This window comes from Pundamilia nyererei, unplaced genomic scaffold, assembly GCF_000239375.1.
Source record: "Pundamilia nyererei isolate P.nyererei 1_Seehausen unplaced genomic scaffold, PunNye1.0 scaffold00090, whole genome shotgun sequence".
Classification (NCBI taxonomy): Eukaryota; Metazoa; Chordata; class Actinopteri; order Cichliformes; family Cichlidae; genus Pundamilia; species Pundamilia nyererei.
Window position 1 is genome coordinate 202,925 of NW_005187491.1, and position 19,999 is coordinate 222,923.

At 38.8% G+C, this 19,999-nt stretch overlaps 1 protein-coding gene across 1 annotated transcript in view; it reads left to right on the forward strand.

The window, feature by feature from the left end:
* Nucleotides 1-6,152: 6,152 nt before the first annotated feature.
* Nucleotides 6,153-19,999, forward strand: part of mef2d (myocyte enhancer factor 2d) — a 96,954-nt gene continuing 83,107 nt past the window's right edge. The window contains exon 1 of the mRNA XM_013912439.1: nt 6,153-6,364. The gene's annotated coding sequence lies outside the window, so the exon portion shown is untranslated. The remainder of the gene's footprint in view (nt 6,365-19,999) is intronic.

Here is a 19,999-nt window from a genome sequence, read left to right on the forward strand (position 1 = left end):
CATGTTTTATACTGATTTAGACGAACTGGGATGCCATACTATGACATTTATTTTCACCATCCGGCTCCCTCAAATGTTCAATAGACTACACAAGATTAATCTCCCACTGAATACTGAGGCAACATTTCCTCCTGTTTGAGTAAAGTTTGGTGAAATAGTGCCCAGCTTTGCTAGGAAAGTCTTTAGAGGACTGGAACAATATCATTCCCATGTTTCTAAAGATTTACATCTTTAGCTGGAACAAATAGGTCCAGCAATAAGAAGCAGATTAGCACAATGTTGATTTTAATACTTGGATTTCTTTGGAAAGGTCATGCGTCTTAAAAAATAGTATTAGAGAGCTCTAGTTAAAGTTAAAGGGACATATATATAATGTCAGTTATAAATCAAATCATCCAGTATAAAGCTGATTTTATTTCCTGTACAAATATGGGATTTAATCGTGTTTGTGGGAGATCTTAGGCGAAGCTTTTTAAATCATCATGACTCATTCACTATTGTTGTTGTTATCGTTGCCTTGTGTACTGGGGGGGAATCCACATTCATTAATTTCTACACTCATTCATTCAACCTTTTCCATTAATGTATCCATTTACATTGACACTGCTGAGTGTTTTCATAAATTATACCTGGGAGTGAGAGAAGCAGAAGGTCAGCAGAGCGGCTTAAATTTGACTTATACAGACGCAAACAAGTCGTCCATCTGTGCAGCGATGTTTCACAGCGTGACAGGACTGTGAGAGGAAATGTGTGAAAATGAATGGAGCCTTAAAGATCAAGCTGTGCCAGGTTATGGTATCATATCAGGGTCCTCATATGGTGTCACCATCTGACTCTGACCTCCAATTATCATTAATATTATTAAAAGTATAAATAATAAAATGTTTAAGTTTGGAAAATGATAACTGTACAATCAGACCTTGACATGTCTGGTATTGTTTATTTGATTTCCTCATAGGCAGACTGTGGGTTGTTATAGTAACCATGCATCAGTTCACAGGCTCTCAACTTTACAGTCCCCTAACTCATGACTGTGTTACTGAATGCAAATATTTCCCTCTGTTGAGGAGATTATGATTTGTATAGTTTTAATGTTTTATTTGGGAACAGAATGGTGTGTATGTGTAAGTTTGGTGATGGAGTTTTTATTATGAATGAATGATGATTTTTATGAATTATTATGTCTATTTTTTTTTTTTTTTTTTATGCTTAAGGACAACAGATGGAAATTAGCCCTTGGCTATAATCTGGTATGTTTACATTCATGTAATTTTTTTTACATTTATGTTCATTAACATGCACTGTCCTAAATAAAATAAATAAATAAATTTTGCATTCATGCACTTCTGTCTGTAGTCACAATAGTTTTGAATGAATTCTGATAAAACTTTGCAGGGGTGTAGAAGGGATCAGGTTAATAATCCTTCAAATTTTACTTACATCCAATAGATTGAGCTGAAGGTAATTATACTATTATAGTTTTAAATAGAACTATGTTTCTTACTGCCATTGTTTGTATTGGCGACATATAAGCCTATAGGGAATGAAATATGTGGATTCTAAATATCATTCCTTTAGACCTCTGAGTGCTTCTTCAAGGTCAATTAAGGTCAAATCATCAGAAAATGTCTTTTATCTTCAAAACAAATTTATTGAATAAGTGCTAACATTTAGGAAGTTATACTGGAATACATGGATTATAGATATCACATTATAGTTTGCATCCAAATATATTGTCGCATGTCACCTCTGATTCCACTTTTATATGTTTCACATTTCTTTCAAACATATCTTTAAATAAGTTCTTGTCAAGACAAAGAGAATGAGCTGCCTGCTTAGTTAGAAACACACTGTAGTATAATATTACATAATATCCTCAAGCTATTTAGTCCATTTGTTTACAAATGAATGGCTCCATTACCTACTCCTACATAATGTTTGTGTAATCAAAGCAAACATCTGTTATGGAACTCTTATTTGATTTTTACTGCACAACAAATATCTTAAAGTACATTTAAAAAAGAAAGAAAACAAAATGAATATGTGGAAAATACAGTACTATTCCCTTAAAAGTAAATACTGCTTCTTGACACTTTTGCCTCTTGGTCTTGGTCAATTTTCAGAAATGAATTTGTCTTGTGCTTATTGGGCTCCAGCTTCCATCCATCCATTCTCTAGCACTTATCCTTTTCAGCGTCTCGGGGGCCAGGGTACACCCTGGACAGGTCGCCAGTCTGTCGCAGGGCTAACACACACACAGACAACCATTTGCACTTGAAGTGAAACTTTTTACACAGAATTTTAAAGAAAGTACAAAATAATCACATTTTAAGACAATCTGAGGAGAGGTTAAGGGATCAGCAAGCTCAGTGACAACTTTTCTCAGAAAGTCTTAAATCTTGATATAAACTTTTGAAAATAACATCCAGTAGCTAATTTGAGTGCAGACTAAAGGGGTTATCTGACTAGCAATGAGCCTCACCTCTACACACCAGTACAGAATGCTGTCCATGCCATCTTTTGTGAATACTTTATACACAAAAGATATTCTAATTTTTTATTCAGCACTCTGATTATAAGATTTAATATGCCAGCTCAGTAGCTTCAAAAATACTAAGCTAATTCATCATTCTGTCTTCAAAACATGCAGTGCTCTGAGAGGTTAACAATTTGGAGCTAGTGCACAAACATGGAGCAGTTGTCAGTATTCATCGGTTCATGAAAGAAGAGTCTTCTTTTGATTGCATAACACCGGTCATTTTCTGCAGTGTTCTCCAGCCATAGTGACCTCATGCCCTCCCAAACACATTAGCAGTCTTCAGGAGCATTGTGGGTTGGGAATTCAAGCTGATGGACAGTAGAGGGGTTACTGAATTCCTGCTTATATCTCTGAACTTTCTGCTAAATGAGACCAACTGAGCCCAACTGAGCCCTTTCCCCCCCCACAACTGCAGTTTGCACAAACACGAGCTCAAGCAATTAAAATACCATGGCAACATGAAATATAATGTTGAGACACTGGCACAACTGACTGCAATCTTCAGATTCACATTAAAATAAAGGCATTTCTACAACTAAAGAGATTCTGATGTTTTCCTGTTTGTCTCTTTGGAATCTGGGACTCAGTGAAACATGCTTCAGTGTTTTGCCTCACCAGTGCACCAACACCAATTTTCCACCCCTTTCATTTATAATAATGACAAAAATTACAATGACTAGCCTACCACCTTCCCTACTTAAGTAACCTACTTACGGTCATTGGTGGCCACCTTGAAAGAAGAAGCCTGCTACAGTACAAGTACAGTACAAGACAAGGACATGCCTATATTAAAAATACATTGAAGCAACTCTGAACTATTGCTTATAGGTTGTAGCAATTAATTTAATTTAAGTTTTGTAGCTTTTCTCTCCTTTGAAGTTGTTTATACAAGCTTTCTAACACATGTTAAACCTGGTGCAGGGATTTACTTCCATTCACACCTCAGAACATCAGTGAAACCCACTTCAGTTCCTCCTAAAGGTGAGGTTGAGATAACAGCTGTGTGCAGATCAGCCACGTTTTTTCCAACACCAGAGTGAGAAAACTGTTTTTCATGTACGACTACTGTCTAAAATATCAGTGCATGCTGCAACAGCAATTTGTCTTCCCTGCAAAATATAATCTACCACAGACCAAAAATAGATAAAAAACAGCCACAGACAGGTACTGCATGAAGATAACATTTAACACCGGACTAGTGCTCAGTAGCCAGTTTGTTCAGCTTTTCTCAGTGTATGTGTATGTGATGCAGATCTCTTTGTGCTTCATCTGTTTAGTGCTCTATATATGATCTCAAATGAATTATCGAATGAATTACAGTTAACAGGGCCTCGTGTAGCATCTTTGCTTCAACAGGGGGCGCCAAGCTAAAGGTACAAGTTGGATTGAATGAAAAGCTCTACTTACTTCTATTATTGTGAGAAGAAAAAGTCCCCACAAAAGCAGTTTATGCCGCTACAATGGAATCTGTGCAATCCAACAACGACAAAGTTAAACTTCTAAATAATGCAGTAACTTATATGTCAGCAGGATCAGTAGCTTTGATTATGCCACTTGTACTGCCTGACATGAGCTGCGTTTCCTGTTTTTATTCCAGACTCTAGTCTGGCTGCGATTGTTTGCTGTCATTTTTCCCGTGGCATTTCGCTGACCCCGGGGGCGAGCAACTGACCGCTGGACTACCCAGCTGTAAGAGAGGAGGACAGCGGGACGTCCATCTGACTACTGCAATTCTCCTCCGAAAAACCCCACCGTATAAGCCTCTTATGTAAAGCAGAAAACACTGGGTAATCTCTCTCTCTGTCACTCCCTCTCTTAGTGTCTGAGCTGTTGTCACTATACTGCTACTAGTGTTTGTTAATTCATCACTTTGGTTGTTCCTTATTCAACTTTATCAGTAACAAGGAAATCTTATCTTCATCTTAAGATTTGTGATGTTGTATAATAAGCTTTACCAGCTATTCGGCCTTACTTTCCCTCAGTATGTTTTTATGTGAAATATTGTTGCTCAACATCAGCAAGTTTCACTGAGATAAAACACTGCAAACTAGAAGATTCCTGAACACAAATTCCTTCCCCTTGTGGGAAGCATTTCCATCTCGCTGCTGTGTGAGAGAAGTCAGCTGTCCACTCCCTGCTGTGTGCTGCTGTTGTCATATGTGGCATTACCATGCAATGTGACAGTGTAGTCCAGATTGTGTGGCACATTCCCTCTGCATGACGCCCACACATCACATTCAGGTGTGGGCCCGTGTACAGGAATACACTCACACACTCTTGGCATGCAGATGGTATATGCTGGTATGCTACATCATATGTCTTGTTCATCTTCAGTTCTTTTTTGTTATTCTATTTTAAATTATTTTACCTGACATTCCACTGATTTATTAAATGCTGGAAAGTAACAAATTACATTAATCCCAACATTTAGAGAAGTATTATTTCTTGCCAAGTACTTTATATTTCGCCCGGACTACATTTTAATGAACATTTTAGCTGTCAGTTACTTTGCAGGCATTTTGCAGATTTTTTATTAGTTTGTATGACACAGAAAATTCATCAAAGTGGGTCTTTTTTTTAAAAGTCTATTTTCTACGTCTCTAAGTCGGACTTTATTCCATTTTATAATTTCACGGGTATTAAAAAGTTACTGACAAACCGCTGAACTAACTTTACAGGACCGTGACGTCACCTTTTGTAGTCGCAACGCTATCTCATGCACGAGCCTTATTAGCCGACTTCTCGAAGCCAAGCCATTTGCGCCGTGCTGACGTAACGTGACGTGGTCTAACGCACACACGCCGTTGAAATTGGAAAGAGTAAAATGTTTTAACATAGAAAGAAAGAAGTCTAATCGGGAGGGTGCAAAAGTAATCTTCATGCAGGTGTTTCTCCCGCTGCTCCGCCACAAGCGCCAACTGACTACATGTGTCAAGGTAACGTCCCTATGTCCCCACTGTAAACATCGTGTTCCTCCGCCAAGAACGGTTAAGTAGGGCGGCGGAAAGTTACTGAACCCCACTCGGTGGACACCCAGTACAAACACAACTTTTCCACGCGGAAATCAAATAGTTAATTTTTATTCATTTAATTGCAACATGTATAATAGGACTGCCTATGCGAATAGAACAAATAAAGGACGTAGCCTAACATTTATCCAGGGACTGGATATTGAAAAGAGGCAGTATTTTGGCCTTTCTAGGTAAATGTACAACCTAAACATCTATTGTGCGAGAGAAAAAGATGGCACTCGATAATTTAAAACGTTTGTTTTTATTCGTTTCCCCACGAAAATTATACGAAAATCTCCTAAATGGTGGGAGATCTGGGAAAGGGGGGAATTCAAAGCAACTAAAGCAAGAATTAAAAAACAATCAAAATATGCTTAAGTCGCATAAGCTCCAATTTTCCGGTTAATGTAGCCCACAATAACAAGCAGTGAGAGTGTCTTTGCTCTCAAAACAAGACAAGCGGAGGGATATAAACTCTTAACACATGATGTCGCCATCAGCCCTTCCTACTTCTCAGCTCACCTTCCAGTAACTCCGCACCGACAATTTCATTGGTCGAGGCATCGCGGACAGCCGCCCCCCATTGGTCGCGCACCTGTCAATCTTAAAGCAATGCCACTCAGGATAGATTAGGCACCATTTGCCATAACTAAATAGTTACATTGTACATCAAGTAGGAAGAATTGTTTTAATTGGTAGTCCACCGCGCTCGGCGGAGAGTTCATCTTCGTCCAAACCGCCTGAACGCGTTGAATGCAACGAAGTGTAACGCTTGAATCTCCCGTCTCATCCAACAGATGTGGACACTGCCCGGGTAAGTCACTCTTTACCAGCTTGTGTCCGCATTTCACGTTTGCCTCATTTTTTTTCCTGCCTCTTCCTGTGTTTGGGCAGTTCTGGCAACTGCGTGTCCAGTCGCCGTGTTGTTTGTTGTTGTGGTGTTTGCATGTTTGTGTCGGAGTTGAAAAACTGCCACAGAGCCGTGGTTGTGGTAACTCTGAGGAGGATGTGCACGGTGCTCGTGTAAAACCTCCCAAGTGTCTGTCAGTGTTTGTATCAAGAAAACAGTTCTTCGTGTAGTTTGCTAAGTTAATGCCAGTGCCACAGTCAGAGCTCACTTCTCACTGCGTGCTCGCACGTTTCAGTCCCACAGACCTTCAGTAAACAGCATCTCTCAGCTGGTGGATTTGAGCGTTGTGCGCAACAGTAATAACACTCCATTAAGAGCTGTCAGAAACGATTTACGACAAGTGTCAGCCGGGTTTTGACGTGATTTCTCTTCATTTCTTCAAAGCAATTTCATTCCAAGAAAAGAACGCATGTTTAGTTTATTGGCAACTTTTATTGCGCCATCAATTTCGTTTACGTGTTAAATGACAGGTTTACATTGCGGAGAAAGTGGGCAGATGAAGAGAGAAGAGCGCAGTTTTTGCTCCAGGAAAACTGTAGTGATTGGTGAAATTGTGTTTCTTTATCAAAAACCACATCGGACGCTTTCCCTCATATCCTTTAAGCTATCGCGGCTGTTGAATTATTTTATGTCTCTTTCATGAGCCCATTTCCGACAATTGTGCTCTCATTGCCGTGCGTAATTGCTTCTCTCCCGGGAGAGAGTGCCATCAAACTTCTAATTTCCCCCTGAAACCCGGAAACCATTTTACTCGTGGAAGCAGCCCGTAATGATGGCATCAATAAACCCAAATAAAGCTGCTGTCAAGTCAGCTCTGAGTTTTGCTTGAAATCAGAAGGGGCCCGTCTGCCTTCTTTTCCCACGCACAGCATCTCAGAGAGGCAGGTGATTGGGATTAGAGGGCAGCAAGACAATGAGAATATGTCCCTAGAGACGAGTCTGGCATGTCAGGAGGCAGGAGGAACAGTTATCTATTACATCATTATCTAGTGCAGCAGAGGAATGCACCGCAACACTGGCAGATGAGCGGTTCAACAATGCCTGCAGGTAAAGTCCAGATTGCCAAAAAGGTGTCAGTGGCTCTCCAGGGAGCCAGTCCAGGTAAGGGTGCTAGCGAGCGTTGCAGCAGCCAGAGGAGAACAGATTAGGTGTTCTCTGTGAGTCTTTGTCAGTAGGGCATGTTCGCCTTAGAAGCTTACACCACAGATGAGTGTTTGTCCTGATAAGACAGGTAATATGGAGATGGAGGGCAGAACTGACTGTGGGCATTAAACCACTGATGAATATATAAAAGTATCACGAATTGCAACTAAATTCCTCATTTCAAGTAACATCAAATCAGAAAGCTAAAAAAAAAATATATATAAAAAAACCCTTGTTAAAATTCACAGAAGAATTTGCTTATTTAGTACTTAAGACCGAAAATAGATTTTATTTTGCTTATTTAATCTTAATATGAACATGTCGTGCATCAAGAAATGAAAGTTAAGTTCTAAGAAGTAACAAATTACAACTCTCAAGTGAAATCAGTCTTCAAAACAGTGTCAGAACGTCATCCAGAAAACTGGACCTGCCAACATCAGATCTTCTCCTGGTCTCCCTCAGCTTTCCTTTGGTCTAACATCTTAAATGTGATAGCTGCCTGAAAGTTTGCCGCTGTTTTGAAGCTGCCAGTATCCCAGTTTAATTCTCTAGTATAGTTTAAGTCTAAGACGTAAAGGTGGTCACAGGTTTGGGTGTAACTGCAGCATCCCTAGCTTAACACCTGTATTGTATGCTGTTCTCCCCCAATCTCTAGCTTAGGTTTTGCACTAAAAACACTAACGTTTACATCAGCCATATCTTTTTAAAAAGATATGTGAGTAAAATCTGAAGTTGGACTGATTGAAAGAAATGCTTTTTGTGTTTCTGACATTATCAAAATGTCCAGGCAGCGATTATCCCCCTTACTAATGCATCACCTTATCTCTCTTATCCTTTTACTTCCATGCGAGATTGTGAGGTGTGACCCTGCTGGCTGTAATCCTGATTCTGACATTATCAGAGGTCCTATATAAAACATTGCCATCTCCTTCAGAAGTTTATTCCACTGCTGCACTCTGGTGCACCTTTAAAAGGAGGCAAAATAGTTGCTCTTAGGTGTGCAATAGAGTCTCAAAGTACTCTCCCCTATGCTTGTGTGGCCATATAGGAATACAACCCATGAATTGAGCAAAATTTATTTTGTAACCGGACTTGTTCAATGAAAAGAGGCTTATGCTTCAGATAACTTACAGTATAGGCTCAACTGTCATAATGGGCTTTTGTGTCCCTGAGAACTGTGACTGCCGGCAAATCTGTACATAGCTCTCATTCCCAGTCAAAAAACCATCCAAGCTAGGATAGAACTTACAGAGATGACTTTTATCGTTGAAATGAATTATCTTGAAATAAATTTTGCTGAATCCAAATTAAGAGTTGAGATTGAGAACATGGGGAAAAACAAAACGAACAAAACCAGGTTTGGTTGAGGTTTTCCATGCCAGAGCTCTACCATGTGCTCCCATCGTGTGCTCTGTTGGACACAGTCAAAACACAGTGGGGGGAGCGTGCCCCCTCCTTCTCTTTGCTTCTGCAAATTTGAGGAAGTACAATCATTCTCTCCTGGTGCAGCTTCCTGCTGAACTGCAAACACAGGCAGTCAGCCGGCGCATTTTCCAGACATTGCAGAGATTGTCGGTGTCTGTCAGAAGCACAGTGACATAGCTGAATGTGTTTAAATACACAGCCCTGTGGTTTCTTGTGCGTACAGCATTTAAACATTCAGTTTGGTGGCTTCGTAGGACGTGTCCTTATATGTATCAACGCATGCAATTGCATTAATGCTGAGGCTGCTGATTGTTTTTTCATACTTAACTAAAAAAAAGTTTAGTTAAGTGTTTGAAAATTGTGAATTGGCCAAATAATAAATTAATTTAAAATGTTAATTTAATTTTGAATATGAGAAGCTGCAAATCCTCCCTTTGGAGAAGCTGTGAGAAGAAAATGTTTTGATGATAAATGACTGAACCGACTGAGTTATTCATTAATTTCATTTGAATTTAGTCAGCTAATTAGTTCATATTAGGGCCGGGGTTGGACGACGTGTTAAAACTCTCCAACCTGCCGCTGTCAATCCAACAACTGGTGATAGCTGGCATGTTTGTGGACTTCCACACAGCGCTTTGCTCTGCAGTGCTCAACATTGACCATACAGCTCCAGCTCTCAACAGCTCTCCATTGGTGAATCTTACATGAGGCTCAAAAGCAGCAGTTCACATCTTCTACAGGGGACCATCTTCAGCAACTGGTCTTTTAATTATTGAATATTTACTTATTTTAATTATCAAGGAAGCAGAACACTCAAAAAGTAAAATAAAGTGGCAAAAATCTTAAAAAAAACCATTCAATGTTATTTTAATATAAATTTATGTTTTGCATTGAACCACTGTGGTACTGATGTTACGTGTTATATTCTTTCTTATCTCTTGGACATAGAAAAGGCCTCTAAAGTTTAATTCTAGCAAATGCATAAATGAAGCAAGCCACCTGCTAAAGACACTAGTGCGCACGTAAGGATTATGTGTTGAAATAGCCAGCAGCAACCTTTTTAATAAATGACTCACGCTAGGCGGATTATTTTTTGCAAAATGATAAGCAACGTCAAAGGTTGTTGACAGACCTGCCTGTCATATGTAATTCCTGTGTAATTACCTCTAGGACCAGCCTGTTGAAACAATAAGAATGCCTAACCGATTGAACCTCACCTCTTTCTGCGGAGTTAATTTTTTTTCCCCTGATCAACTGGCCAGTCAACTCAATCTAGAAGTTATTTAACATTCAGTTAGTTAACATCAAAGGGGTGTGACTAGTGGAATAATTCACAGTATAATGAAATCAAGAGATGTTATCTAACGATGCCATCACAGTTTTCTGAAGAAAGAATAAAATGCCTCTTAAAAGGAATGAGTTCTGTATTTAATCATTCATCAGCGCTCTGATTTCCTTTTCACCACTCTCTGCCATTTATCCAGAAGGACTCAGAAGGTTGACTAATTTGAAATCAGTACTAACCAGCAAGTTGGATAATGTTTGTTTACCTTGCCCTCATTTACCATGCCATGTGGAGATTTGAAGTAATAACTTTTTGTAATCTTTCCGAGCACTTTAAGGAGGCATGTTGGTCTTAAACTGAAACGTCATTAAAGTGCTTAGAAAAAAAATCTTCTATTTACCAAGAATTGTAATGTGATATGACTAAAAAATGCACGAGGTACTAATGTTGCAAGTGTGTTTTCTTAAATTTATGTGGGTATTTAGATAATTGGGCACTGGCAGTATGCCTGCTAGTTAATGTGCTAGTTAAACCTGATCATTAATTGAAGCAGCAGCTTTGATAAAATACGACCAAATTCTAACACTTCTTACCTACGTTGGGATAATGAAAGCTTAGACACTGTACCAGAGATTTGAATTAAACTAAGGAACAAGTGAGCAGCAGTGCATTTGTTTCCTGACAGATTTTCCAGAGCCCTCCATTAGTCAAGACCTTCCTGACTTTCATAGTGGAAAAGTCTGAGGTCTAATTTTCATTAATCAATTTGTTTGTTGGCTGGGCTGGGTATTGATGGGCTTTAATCACTGCTGAAGCCAAGGCCACATTAGCTAGTGAGAGCAGAAAATTACATCAGCATGCCGTGGAACTTAAAAACCCTGTTTTATATTTCAGCACCAAGGAAACTGAAGAGAAAAGAAATAAGAAAGTTGCTGAATAGAGGCAAGCTGTGCTACTGTAGCTACCATGTTGTGCAGGGCAAGTCACCTGCCATCTCATTGATTTGCCTGTTTACCCTTTCAACTCAGACTTGGCCTTGTATAATAGTAGTAAAGCATCTGTGTTGGGTATGTGTTTTCCCCGTGTTTTCACCCTCAGCTGACCCACGCTCTCATCCCACGATGGCGCAAAAGCCTTTCTTGTAGGTTGGGTTAGATAAGCGTCACCCCTTCACCGTTGTCAAACTGAAAGCCTTGCACCACAAGCCATGCTCCTTTTCAAACTGACGGAGCATTTCAGCAGAAAGGAGCAATTACTACCTGCTCTGGTCCCGTTGCTTTCATGGCCTCTTTTATGTGCTGATTCCAGGGCAGATTCTATCCATGGCTGTTCCCACGCTGAGCAAGGAGAACAGGAAGAACTCAGCCGCACAGCAGGCCTCTGCCTTCTGCTATTATGGCCATGATTCAATCATTGCAGGGCAATGCTTTAGCCTGGCACATTGAAAGAGGAAAAAAAATGTCCTCACTCCCTCTCTGTTAATGGAACTTAAAGCCAAAGGTGTTTTTGTACCAAGAGGAGACCATCAGCCTTTTAATGTGGGAAGTAGCAGCAGCAAGCTTCACCTCACAATCCACTCTCCCCCTGCTGTGATTTTAAAATGGCCTCCCTTCTGTGCTTGCAGCCAGAGAAGCCCCACGTGTAGTGGAGGAACCAGCCCAGGCGAGATTTGCCACTCCTCGCGCCGCTCATCGCGCCTACTGTTTGTTGTCTTTCCCCTGACCTCGAGTGGAAGAGTTCAGTGTGTTAGATTTTTAGATTGGATTTATTTTTAGTTATACATGCTCGGATTACAAGCAAAACAAAATAAATAGGACTTATCAAACAATGTTACATGACACGGATACAGTTTGCTGTTACTTGCGCTAAGTATTGCAAAAATCCATTTAACCAATCAAGCCAACATTTTCTTTGGCAATCTGGGGGCATCGATACTTGAAATACAATTTAGTGGTAGTAAATCGAAATTAAATCTACTGCAAAATTTCAAATCTTTGTGTATATCTCTCTGTAGTAATGCTGTGAAATATTTAACATTGATTTTAACTTCACGAATGGAATACCAAAATAGCTTTTATTAAAGCGGAACATTTCCTGTCTACTAATGGAAGACCACGGGATGTGGCTGAAAGCACTGGAAAAAAACATGCGGACCCTGAGATAAGGCTTTTTGTTTGTTGTTGTTTTTTTTTTTTGTCAAATTGCTATTGTCGTGGTTTGGAAAACAGCCTTTATGTGCAACTGACAAAGGATTTGAATTACAGAAAACTATCAATTGAACATTGCTGTATTTCTTAAAATGATTAAATAAAATCAGATATCAGGACAAACGGTAAGTATCTGCGATCGTGGGTTTGGTTATGCCAAAATTTGAATTTAAACAAACTTTCCAAGAAGTGTTACGTCTCCTGACAAGAACTACTGGCGATAAAGATATCAGGGAGATCTGAAATGCTTTTTTGGCAAAGCATGACCGTGCTCGGCTCTGAGCTCTGCTGTAATTTACCAGCTTTTGTTTTCATACCAGCTGGGAACACTTGGACGAAAAAAAGAAGAGAAGAAATCTGATTATTCGTCCAGCATATGATTATCTTTTGGTCCTTTTTTTTTTTTTTTTTTTTTTTAAAAAAAACCCCCAAAAAAAAAACCAGGATCCACCTTTGTACTTCTTAAACTCTTTGAAACATTTACGTGGGATTTAGGATATTTCCTCATGGTTTACACGTGGCATTGAATATCAGTGTTCCAGGATCTCAGTGAAGTGAGAACACCATCTGTCTCACCTTGTTAAAAGTACTATACCACCCCATAAAAGCATGCATTTATTATTTGGTTTCAAACATCGTCACAGATTGTTTAGATTTTTGTAATTTCTGTTTTATGCGATGTTAAAGCAGTGAAAAATAAACCTCTGAATACATCAGGGAAAAGAGATATTTCTAAACTTGAGTTATTTTATTGGCAGGAACTAAAACTGTTTAAGACCTGAAATATCTTGTTTAGCCATATCAATTTTTACGATCTTTAATGTACCATTTAACATTTTACATAATTTTTTGTGCATGCAAAAGGTCTGCAAAGTCACAAAAGATAATATGCATGTAGTTAACCTTTGCCTTGCTCGCATGTCCATAAAGCTATGTTTAAAAAAACCAAAACAAAACAGAAATAGCTGCAAAACAGGCAGACTGTCAGAAACTTTACATCTGATATGGAAATCAGTGTCTGGGTTACTGTATTTTCATGTCTCTGACCTGTCCTCAGATGGCTTGTTTGTGAGAAATCCATGACAATATAACACATATAATCCAGGAAATATTAACGCCATCCTGTAATGTTGTGACTTGTTTATGGCTCTGGCTTGAATGTGTGCACATGAATGGTGAGGTTTAGTTACCAGTTTTGTGTGGATTGTTGCTATGTTCATAAAAATATGCAAACAATGTTTTTTTTTTTTTTTATGTCGCTCAGAACAGACTGGGCTTTTATGCATGAGCGATTTAAAGAAGCCAGAAGGTGAAAAGAGCTGCTGCAGCAATGGCGTGTTTTGGTTGACCACCAAATTAAAATCACCAATCACCAGTAAATTAAATAGATGTAGGCTTCTTAAATTGAAAAAGATATGGTTGGTGGAGTCTGTGTTGGACGTTTTTTATATATATATAAATTGGAGCAACAGAGAAAAGTGTTTTCACTGATAATGAAACTAGTCACTTTGGGCAGCACTGGACTCCACCGGTATATGATGCATATGGTTCAAACACATGAGTGTTTTTTGTTTGTTTTTTAAATTAATCTTGGATGGTACTGAAGCTCTTATGTTGTCAACATGCGGACAAACAGACAGTTGTGGGTCCCCTTGGCCACCCAACTTCTGGAGCCATTCACTCATGTTGGCAAAATTTCTGTACAGACATACAAACACCTGCCAAAGTACTCAAACCAGAACCAGGTCCCCTTCAGGGCCACATTTGGCACTGAAGACAAATGTACACAGACTCACGAGCTGAAAATATTACCAGCTTTGCTGTCGTGACTGGTTAAAATTCCCTAATGTACATACTGTAATTGTTTCCTCATGTAGCCTGTAAGTACTTGCCAACATGGTCTCTCTGATTTGACCCTTAAGGCCAAAGTGAAAAATCAGGGTACACAAAAGCTGTAACTGCAGGCCAACAAACTCCCTTACTTACACAGGACTAATCCCTGTCCTCCAGCAAGCTCTTAATTGGGCCATCATCAGCTGCTGATCTATGGGTTAAACATCAATTAAGGTAATGAGCACATAGAGAAGAGGGAAGAAGATCGGGTTGGGGAGATGTGGGGGGAGTCAGTCCGGAGGGCAGGGAGGTGATCAGGGCCCACCCTGAGGAAGACTGAAGTGTGTGTGTGTGTGTGTTTCTGTGAAGAGGTAGCTTAACGAGTGGAGTGATTTTCGAGTCGTGGAGTGGAGTGTTGATTATGGCTGTGCGGGATGGAGGCTGCTTCAAACAGCTCAATGGAGACTTCTTGTTAGTTTAGCTGTGTTTGTGTTGGACAGGCTGTGGTCTGGGTGAGATCCTCAGCATGTTTCAGGACAGTGATGTCTAATCTGCTCTTCAGAATGCAAATACTAAAATAACAATGATGTAAAAATCTTAATTAAGTTAAGAGCTAAGGTAGAAAATATGACAAATAATATTAATTGGCTAACTGTTTTCAATTTGAGTATTATAAATTATTTAATTATTTTATTACTCCTTACTCAGAGATGTCTTGTAATTTTGGAATCAAATATTTTCTTCTATGTAGTTTTAAACATTTACTTATTCTGTTTTTTCCTCTGAGAAACATTCCAGTAAGAACAATTGATTTGATTGATGATTTTATGATACTCTCTGAAAGTTCATTGAGGACGAGACATCATTCCCATCCATACTGCTTGACTGACAGATGATCTCTAAAAGGCACAGGACAAGATGGATATAAAATTAAAATGTAAGTTACTACTTGAAAAAACATTTTTCATCACAGAGTACCAAAATAGTATAACATTGTCTAGTACTTTTGAGAAAATTAGTAGCTACATTGTAAAAAAAATTCACATTTGTATGTAACTAGGGATGTGATTAGGAGTGTTGTCCATCTCCTCCTCAAAGTGTTAATATTATAGGTTGTTTATTTGAGTAGTACTCCATGAATGTTAGAAAGGAACCCAAACAGCCTTTGGTATATTTTTGTTTTGATAAAGGTAGCTAGCATTTGCATAAGGTTAGCATTAAACCTGTTTAAAACCTAAATACTTGAGATGGTCATTAGAGAAACATTCTAAGCTTTTGATGCTGTAATATACTGCAATTTGTCTTTCTACTTGTCTTCATTTGACTGAATAGTGAGAAGATGTTGTATCACTATGTGAGAGGTCAATAAAATGTCAAACATGTCTGCAAGAATTCATTTGAAACACTTTTGCCCTGTTAAATTCACCATTCAATATTTAACAAACAGATGATTCAATCTTCAAAATACATAACTATTTTATAAGCAGACCTCTTAAGTTCACTTGTAGATTTAAAAGAATCCTAGAATGTGCTTTTCTTTCATGTCAGCAGTCATTTTTTATTGCTTCACATCAGCTTGTTCAAACGGCAACTGCATTTCTTTCTAGAATTAAAGTTTTAAGTTATAGTTTTGAATGCAAAACTGCAATCAGTCAATCAGATAGAAGTGAAGTTTCTATCTTTTTTACTTTCCAAAAAATGAAAACATTTTCAGTTATGAAAACCAGACACCTCAGTATATCCAAGAGCTGGTTAACCTAAGTTTAAATGCATTAGTAACCCTCTATCTATTGTGCTGTGGGCAGAAATGTCATATTTTAGGTTCTGATTCTGATTGGTCAACTGGATCAAGAATCAAACTATAAGCTTCTAAAAAATTATTTGCCACAGGAAATAGAAAAGTGCAAGTGACCATCAGAAAAAAGGTATATCAATGACTGAAACTATTAGAATGGACTTTCTGGGGCTCTGGAGCTCTCACTGTCAGTAACATATGAAACAGAAGCTCCAAACTGCAATGACATGTCTACAGACTCATCTACATGCAGGCGGATAGGAAAAAAAATCAATGCCACTGCTGTTACAAATACCAAAATTAACCTTTTATTTATAGATTTTTTTTTGTAACTTAATGCCTGTTTCTCTACAAAAACAATTTTCTAATTGCTTTTGAAGTAAAAGTAACTTTGCCTCCATCAAATAGATTAAAACTGGCAAAACTCTAATTTGGGATCCATCCTAAAATCACACCATCAGGTATTTAATGGTAGCTTTGGATACAAGACTATTTTGATACTTCTTTGCAGTTGATACCAAAACTTTCTAGCACTGAATTAGGTTTAATGGCAGGTGTAAGGTAATATTCATGCTGACAATGACCAGTTTCATACAGTGTGTTCAGTGCAGGACTGTTGTGCTTATATTCTGTATGTGTTTTGTGTGAAAGGTAAAGGAATGGAATAGGCAGATGTTGTTGTTGCACCTTTAAGCCGGCACCAGAGTCAAGTCCCAGAGACTGAATCAATGTCTGTGGGAAAGGGAGAACCAGTATTATGGTGCACTCCACACCAGACACCACGACTCTGTTCTGTTTCACGTCACACCTCTGATTCGGGTACATCAGCATGTTATCTGAAAACACACACTGGAGCCTCAGTGCCATTTGTTCCATTCGCTGTGAACAAGCAAAGGTGGCATAATGAGAAGTTAGTGTCATTATAGTATGAAAGGGAGTTCATTTAATCCATTATTGATCCAATTTGCCAACCAATCAGTGTTTTCAGTTGAGCTAATGCTCTCGTGTTGGTTCCTGAATTGGTTTGTGAATAAGGTTCTGGGGATATTTAGTTCCCGGGGCCATTTAATCAATATGGCCATTACACTTTGTCCACTGAAGAGGAAACCTGTGAGATATACCTCTGCTCTATACTGATCAGCAAAATATGATGCAGAATATTTGGAAGTTTTGTTGCTATGAAAACAACTTGAGATGTTGTGGCTTTCTATATGGAAGGTGACTGCTGGTCTCACCTTTATATGTCACTCAGGGACTCTGATCTTATAGAGAAAGTTGGATCCCAAATTCCTGTTTGACAAAATTTGCTCTCTGTTGATTCTAATTATGACCTAAATCATAATCAGCCCTCTGTGGTTTACCACAGACTTTCCATTCATCTCCCTGATCAACAGCAGCAGAGAATTTCTCTTCCTTGTCCTCAGATGACAGATTCTGGGGAAGTAGAGCAGGAGGGTGGCCTGGACTTTAAAGAGACCTTCTGGTAATCTGAAAGGTCACAGGAGCCTGAGTGTTCTGCCAGTGCCCTTGAGCTAGATGCTGAATCCTGAACTACTTAATAGCACTGAAAAAATAAATAAATAATAGTTTGGTTTCAGCGCTGATAAAAATGTGCAATAATTTCCAAAGGTTGTTGATGTATACCGTGTTTGCTCGCTCTGTGAGATGCAATTATTATGTGAAGGTCTGGTGCATAAAAGTTGAAGAGAAATGGGAAAAAAACAAAAAAACTGAATGGTAAATCCCTCAGTTGTTGGCTTTTTTTTTCCTTCTTGGCTAAAAATATCTTGTTCAGGGTGCTAAATATATTTGGTCTGCCTCTGAAGAAATTGCTGGAAAACCAGCTTTGGAGCCAAAATGGAAATCTGGGCTGACCTCGTTTTGACTACGAGGTAGAAGCAGATGAGAAAATAAAAACACTGAATGCACGTAACATTTATTTTGATCAGGGATTTTGGAGTCTGCAGGTCTCTGCCCCTCTCATTACATTTCATCTCCTGGAGTCTGTGGTGTTTTGTGATCCCACTCTGTTGCCTTGTGCAGTGTGCTTCATTGTAGCACTTTATCCAGATTAAGTTGTGTTTTCCTTCTTTTAATACACTTGTTACCAAAGAAATAATCTAATGCAAAACTAGCCAAATGGATATCGTACAGAGTGTTCAGTGGGATCAAAGGCCACTGGCCCTGGATCAAGACACAGCCCGCTGCTTCTCTGTAGGTTTAATGCAACTTAAACCCAACACAATTTGCAGGATTAACCTTTAGTAACAGGGCTTGATGGGCACTCGCAGCACTCTCGGGGTTGCACTGCAGAAAACCAATCTTGGTTTGACCTTGACAAGGCCGTACTATCAAAATCCACTTGCGTTCAGTTTGAATCCATTTAGTTCAGCTTCTGACAACCTTCAGCATTACAGCCTTTTTATTTAAAAATTCTCCTATGCACTTAGTAAGCTTGGAGTTCTTAAACAGAGAAAAAAGAAAGTGAAAAGAAGAGAAATGATAAACTAAGCAAACAGCACTTAGTAAAAGCAGAAATAATCAAATAAACTGCCTGCACTGTTGCTTATTTAATCTAAATAACATTTTTGTGTTTATGAGATCAAAAAATTAGATGACTTGGACTCAACATATTTAAACCTCTAATATCAATGAACATTTGATTTAAATCCATAAACTGGAATACTTCTAATGAGTGAAACTTTATTAAATAAGGTCAACTTGATCTGTATTGTCTTGCTTCTGACTTTAATTCAAAACTTAATGCTTTCATACTCACTCCAGTGTCCTACTGATGTTTAAAGGAAATAAAAAAACAAGTGTCCTAGTTTGGATTTCTGTCTCATAGTAATGGACCTTGCTTTCATAGCATCACAAAATCGGCATTTTATAACACAGCTGGAATCGAAGGTTCCTGACTTCGCCAGAAATCCAGTAAGAGCAGCAGATACCAGGAGGATTACTGAGAATCAGAATCAACAATGGCCAGCAATCCACAGCATTATATTTAGCTTAGATTAAGGCTTCTCTGTTGAATGACTCAAGCTGCAGTCTCCTTTGTGCACACTGATGGTTCACTGGAGGTCTATCTGGTATTGTTGCCAGAGAACTCTGAGAACAATCCCTCGCAAAAAGATTAAAAAGGAAGAAGCAAGCAGAAAAAAAGATGAAGTTGGGACATGGATCAAGGAGCACACCTACAAGACCGGAGGAAGCTACAAGAGGGAAAAAAAAGATGTATAAGAGAAGAGATTTTTGTTTCAAATGTCATGCATCTGTTTTAGGAAAGTGTACTACCTCAGATGCATCATTCAGTATTCAGAAACACGGATCATTCTGCCTCCAGAAAGAGAAATGTTTCATAATCAGAAGTCTTTTGCTGACTCAAAACTTGAACGTTAACTCATACCTTAAGTTGCTTTTGCCAGGAACTGTTTTGTTAAAGTGAACGCCAGATTTTTCAAACTCTTCGCCTTACAGAAGGAAGCAGTTGAAATGGGTAAAAAAAAGAGAAAGAAATAAAGTCACTTGTGGCTTTCATGGTACCGTCTGAATAGTTGAATTTACTATACACTTTTAACCCTGAACTATTTTGCATTTGGTGGTGTTGAGGGGGAATCATGCGTGAGTTCATTGTATGAACGATAAACTTGAAGTGACACAACCGCCTTGATGATACCCAGTGATTTCCATACTCTAAATTTTAAACCCACTATCTTGGCTTCAACCTTGTAAGCTTGATTTTCATAAACCTTATACAGTGGGGCAAAAAAGTATTTAGTCAGCCACCGATTGTGCAAGTTCCCCCACCTAAAATGATGACAGAGGTCAGTAATTTGCACCAGAGGTAC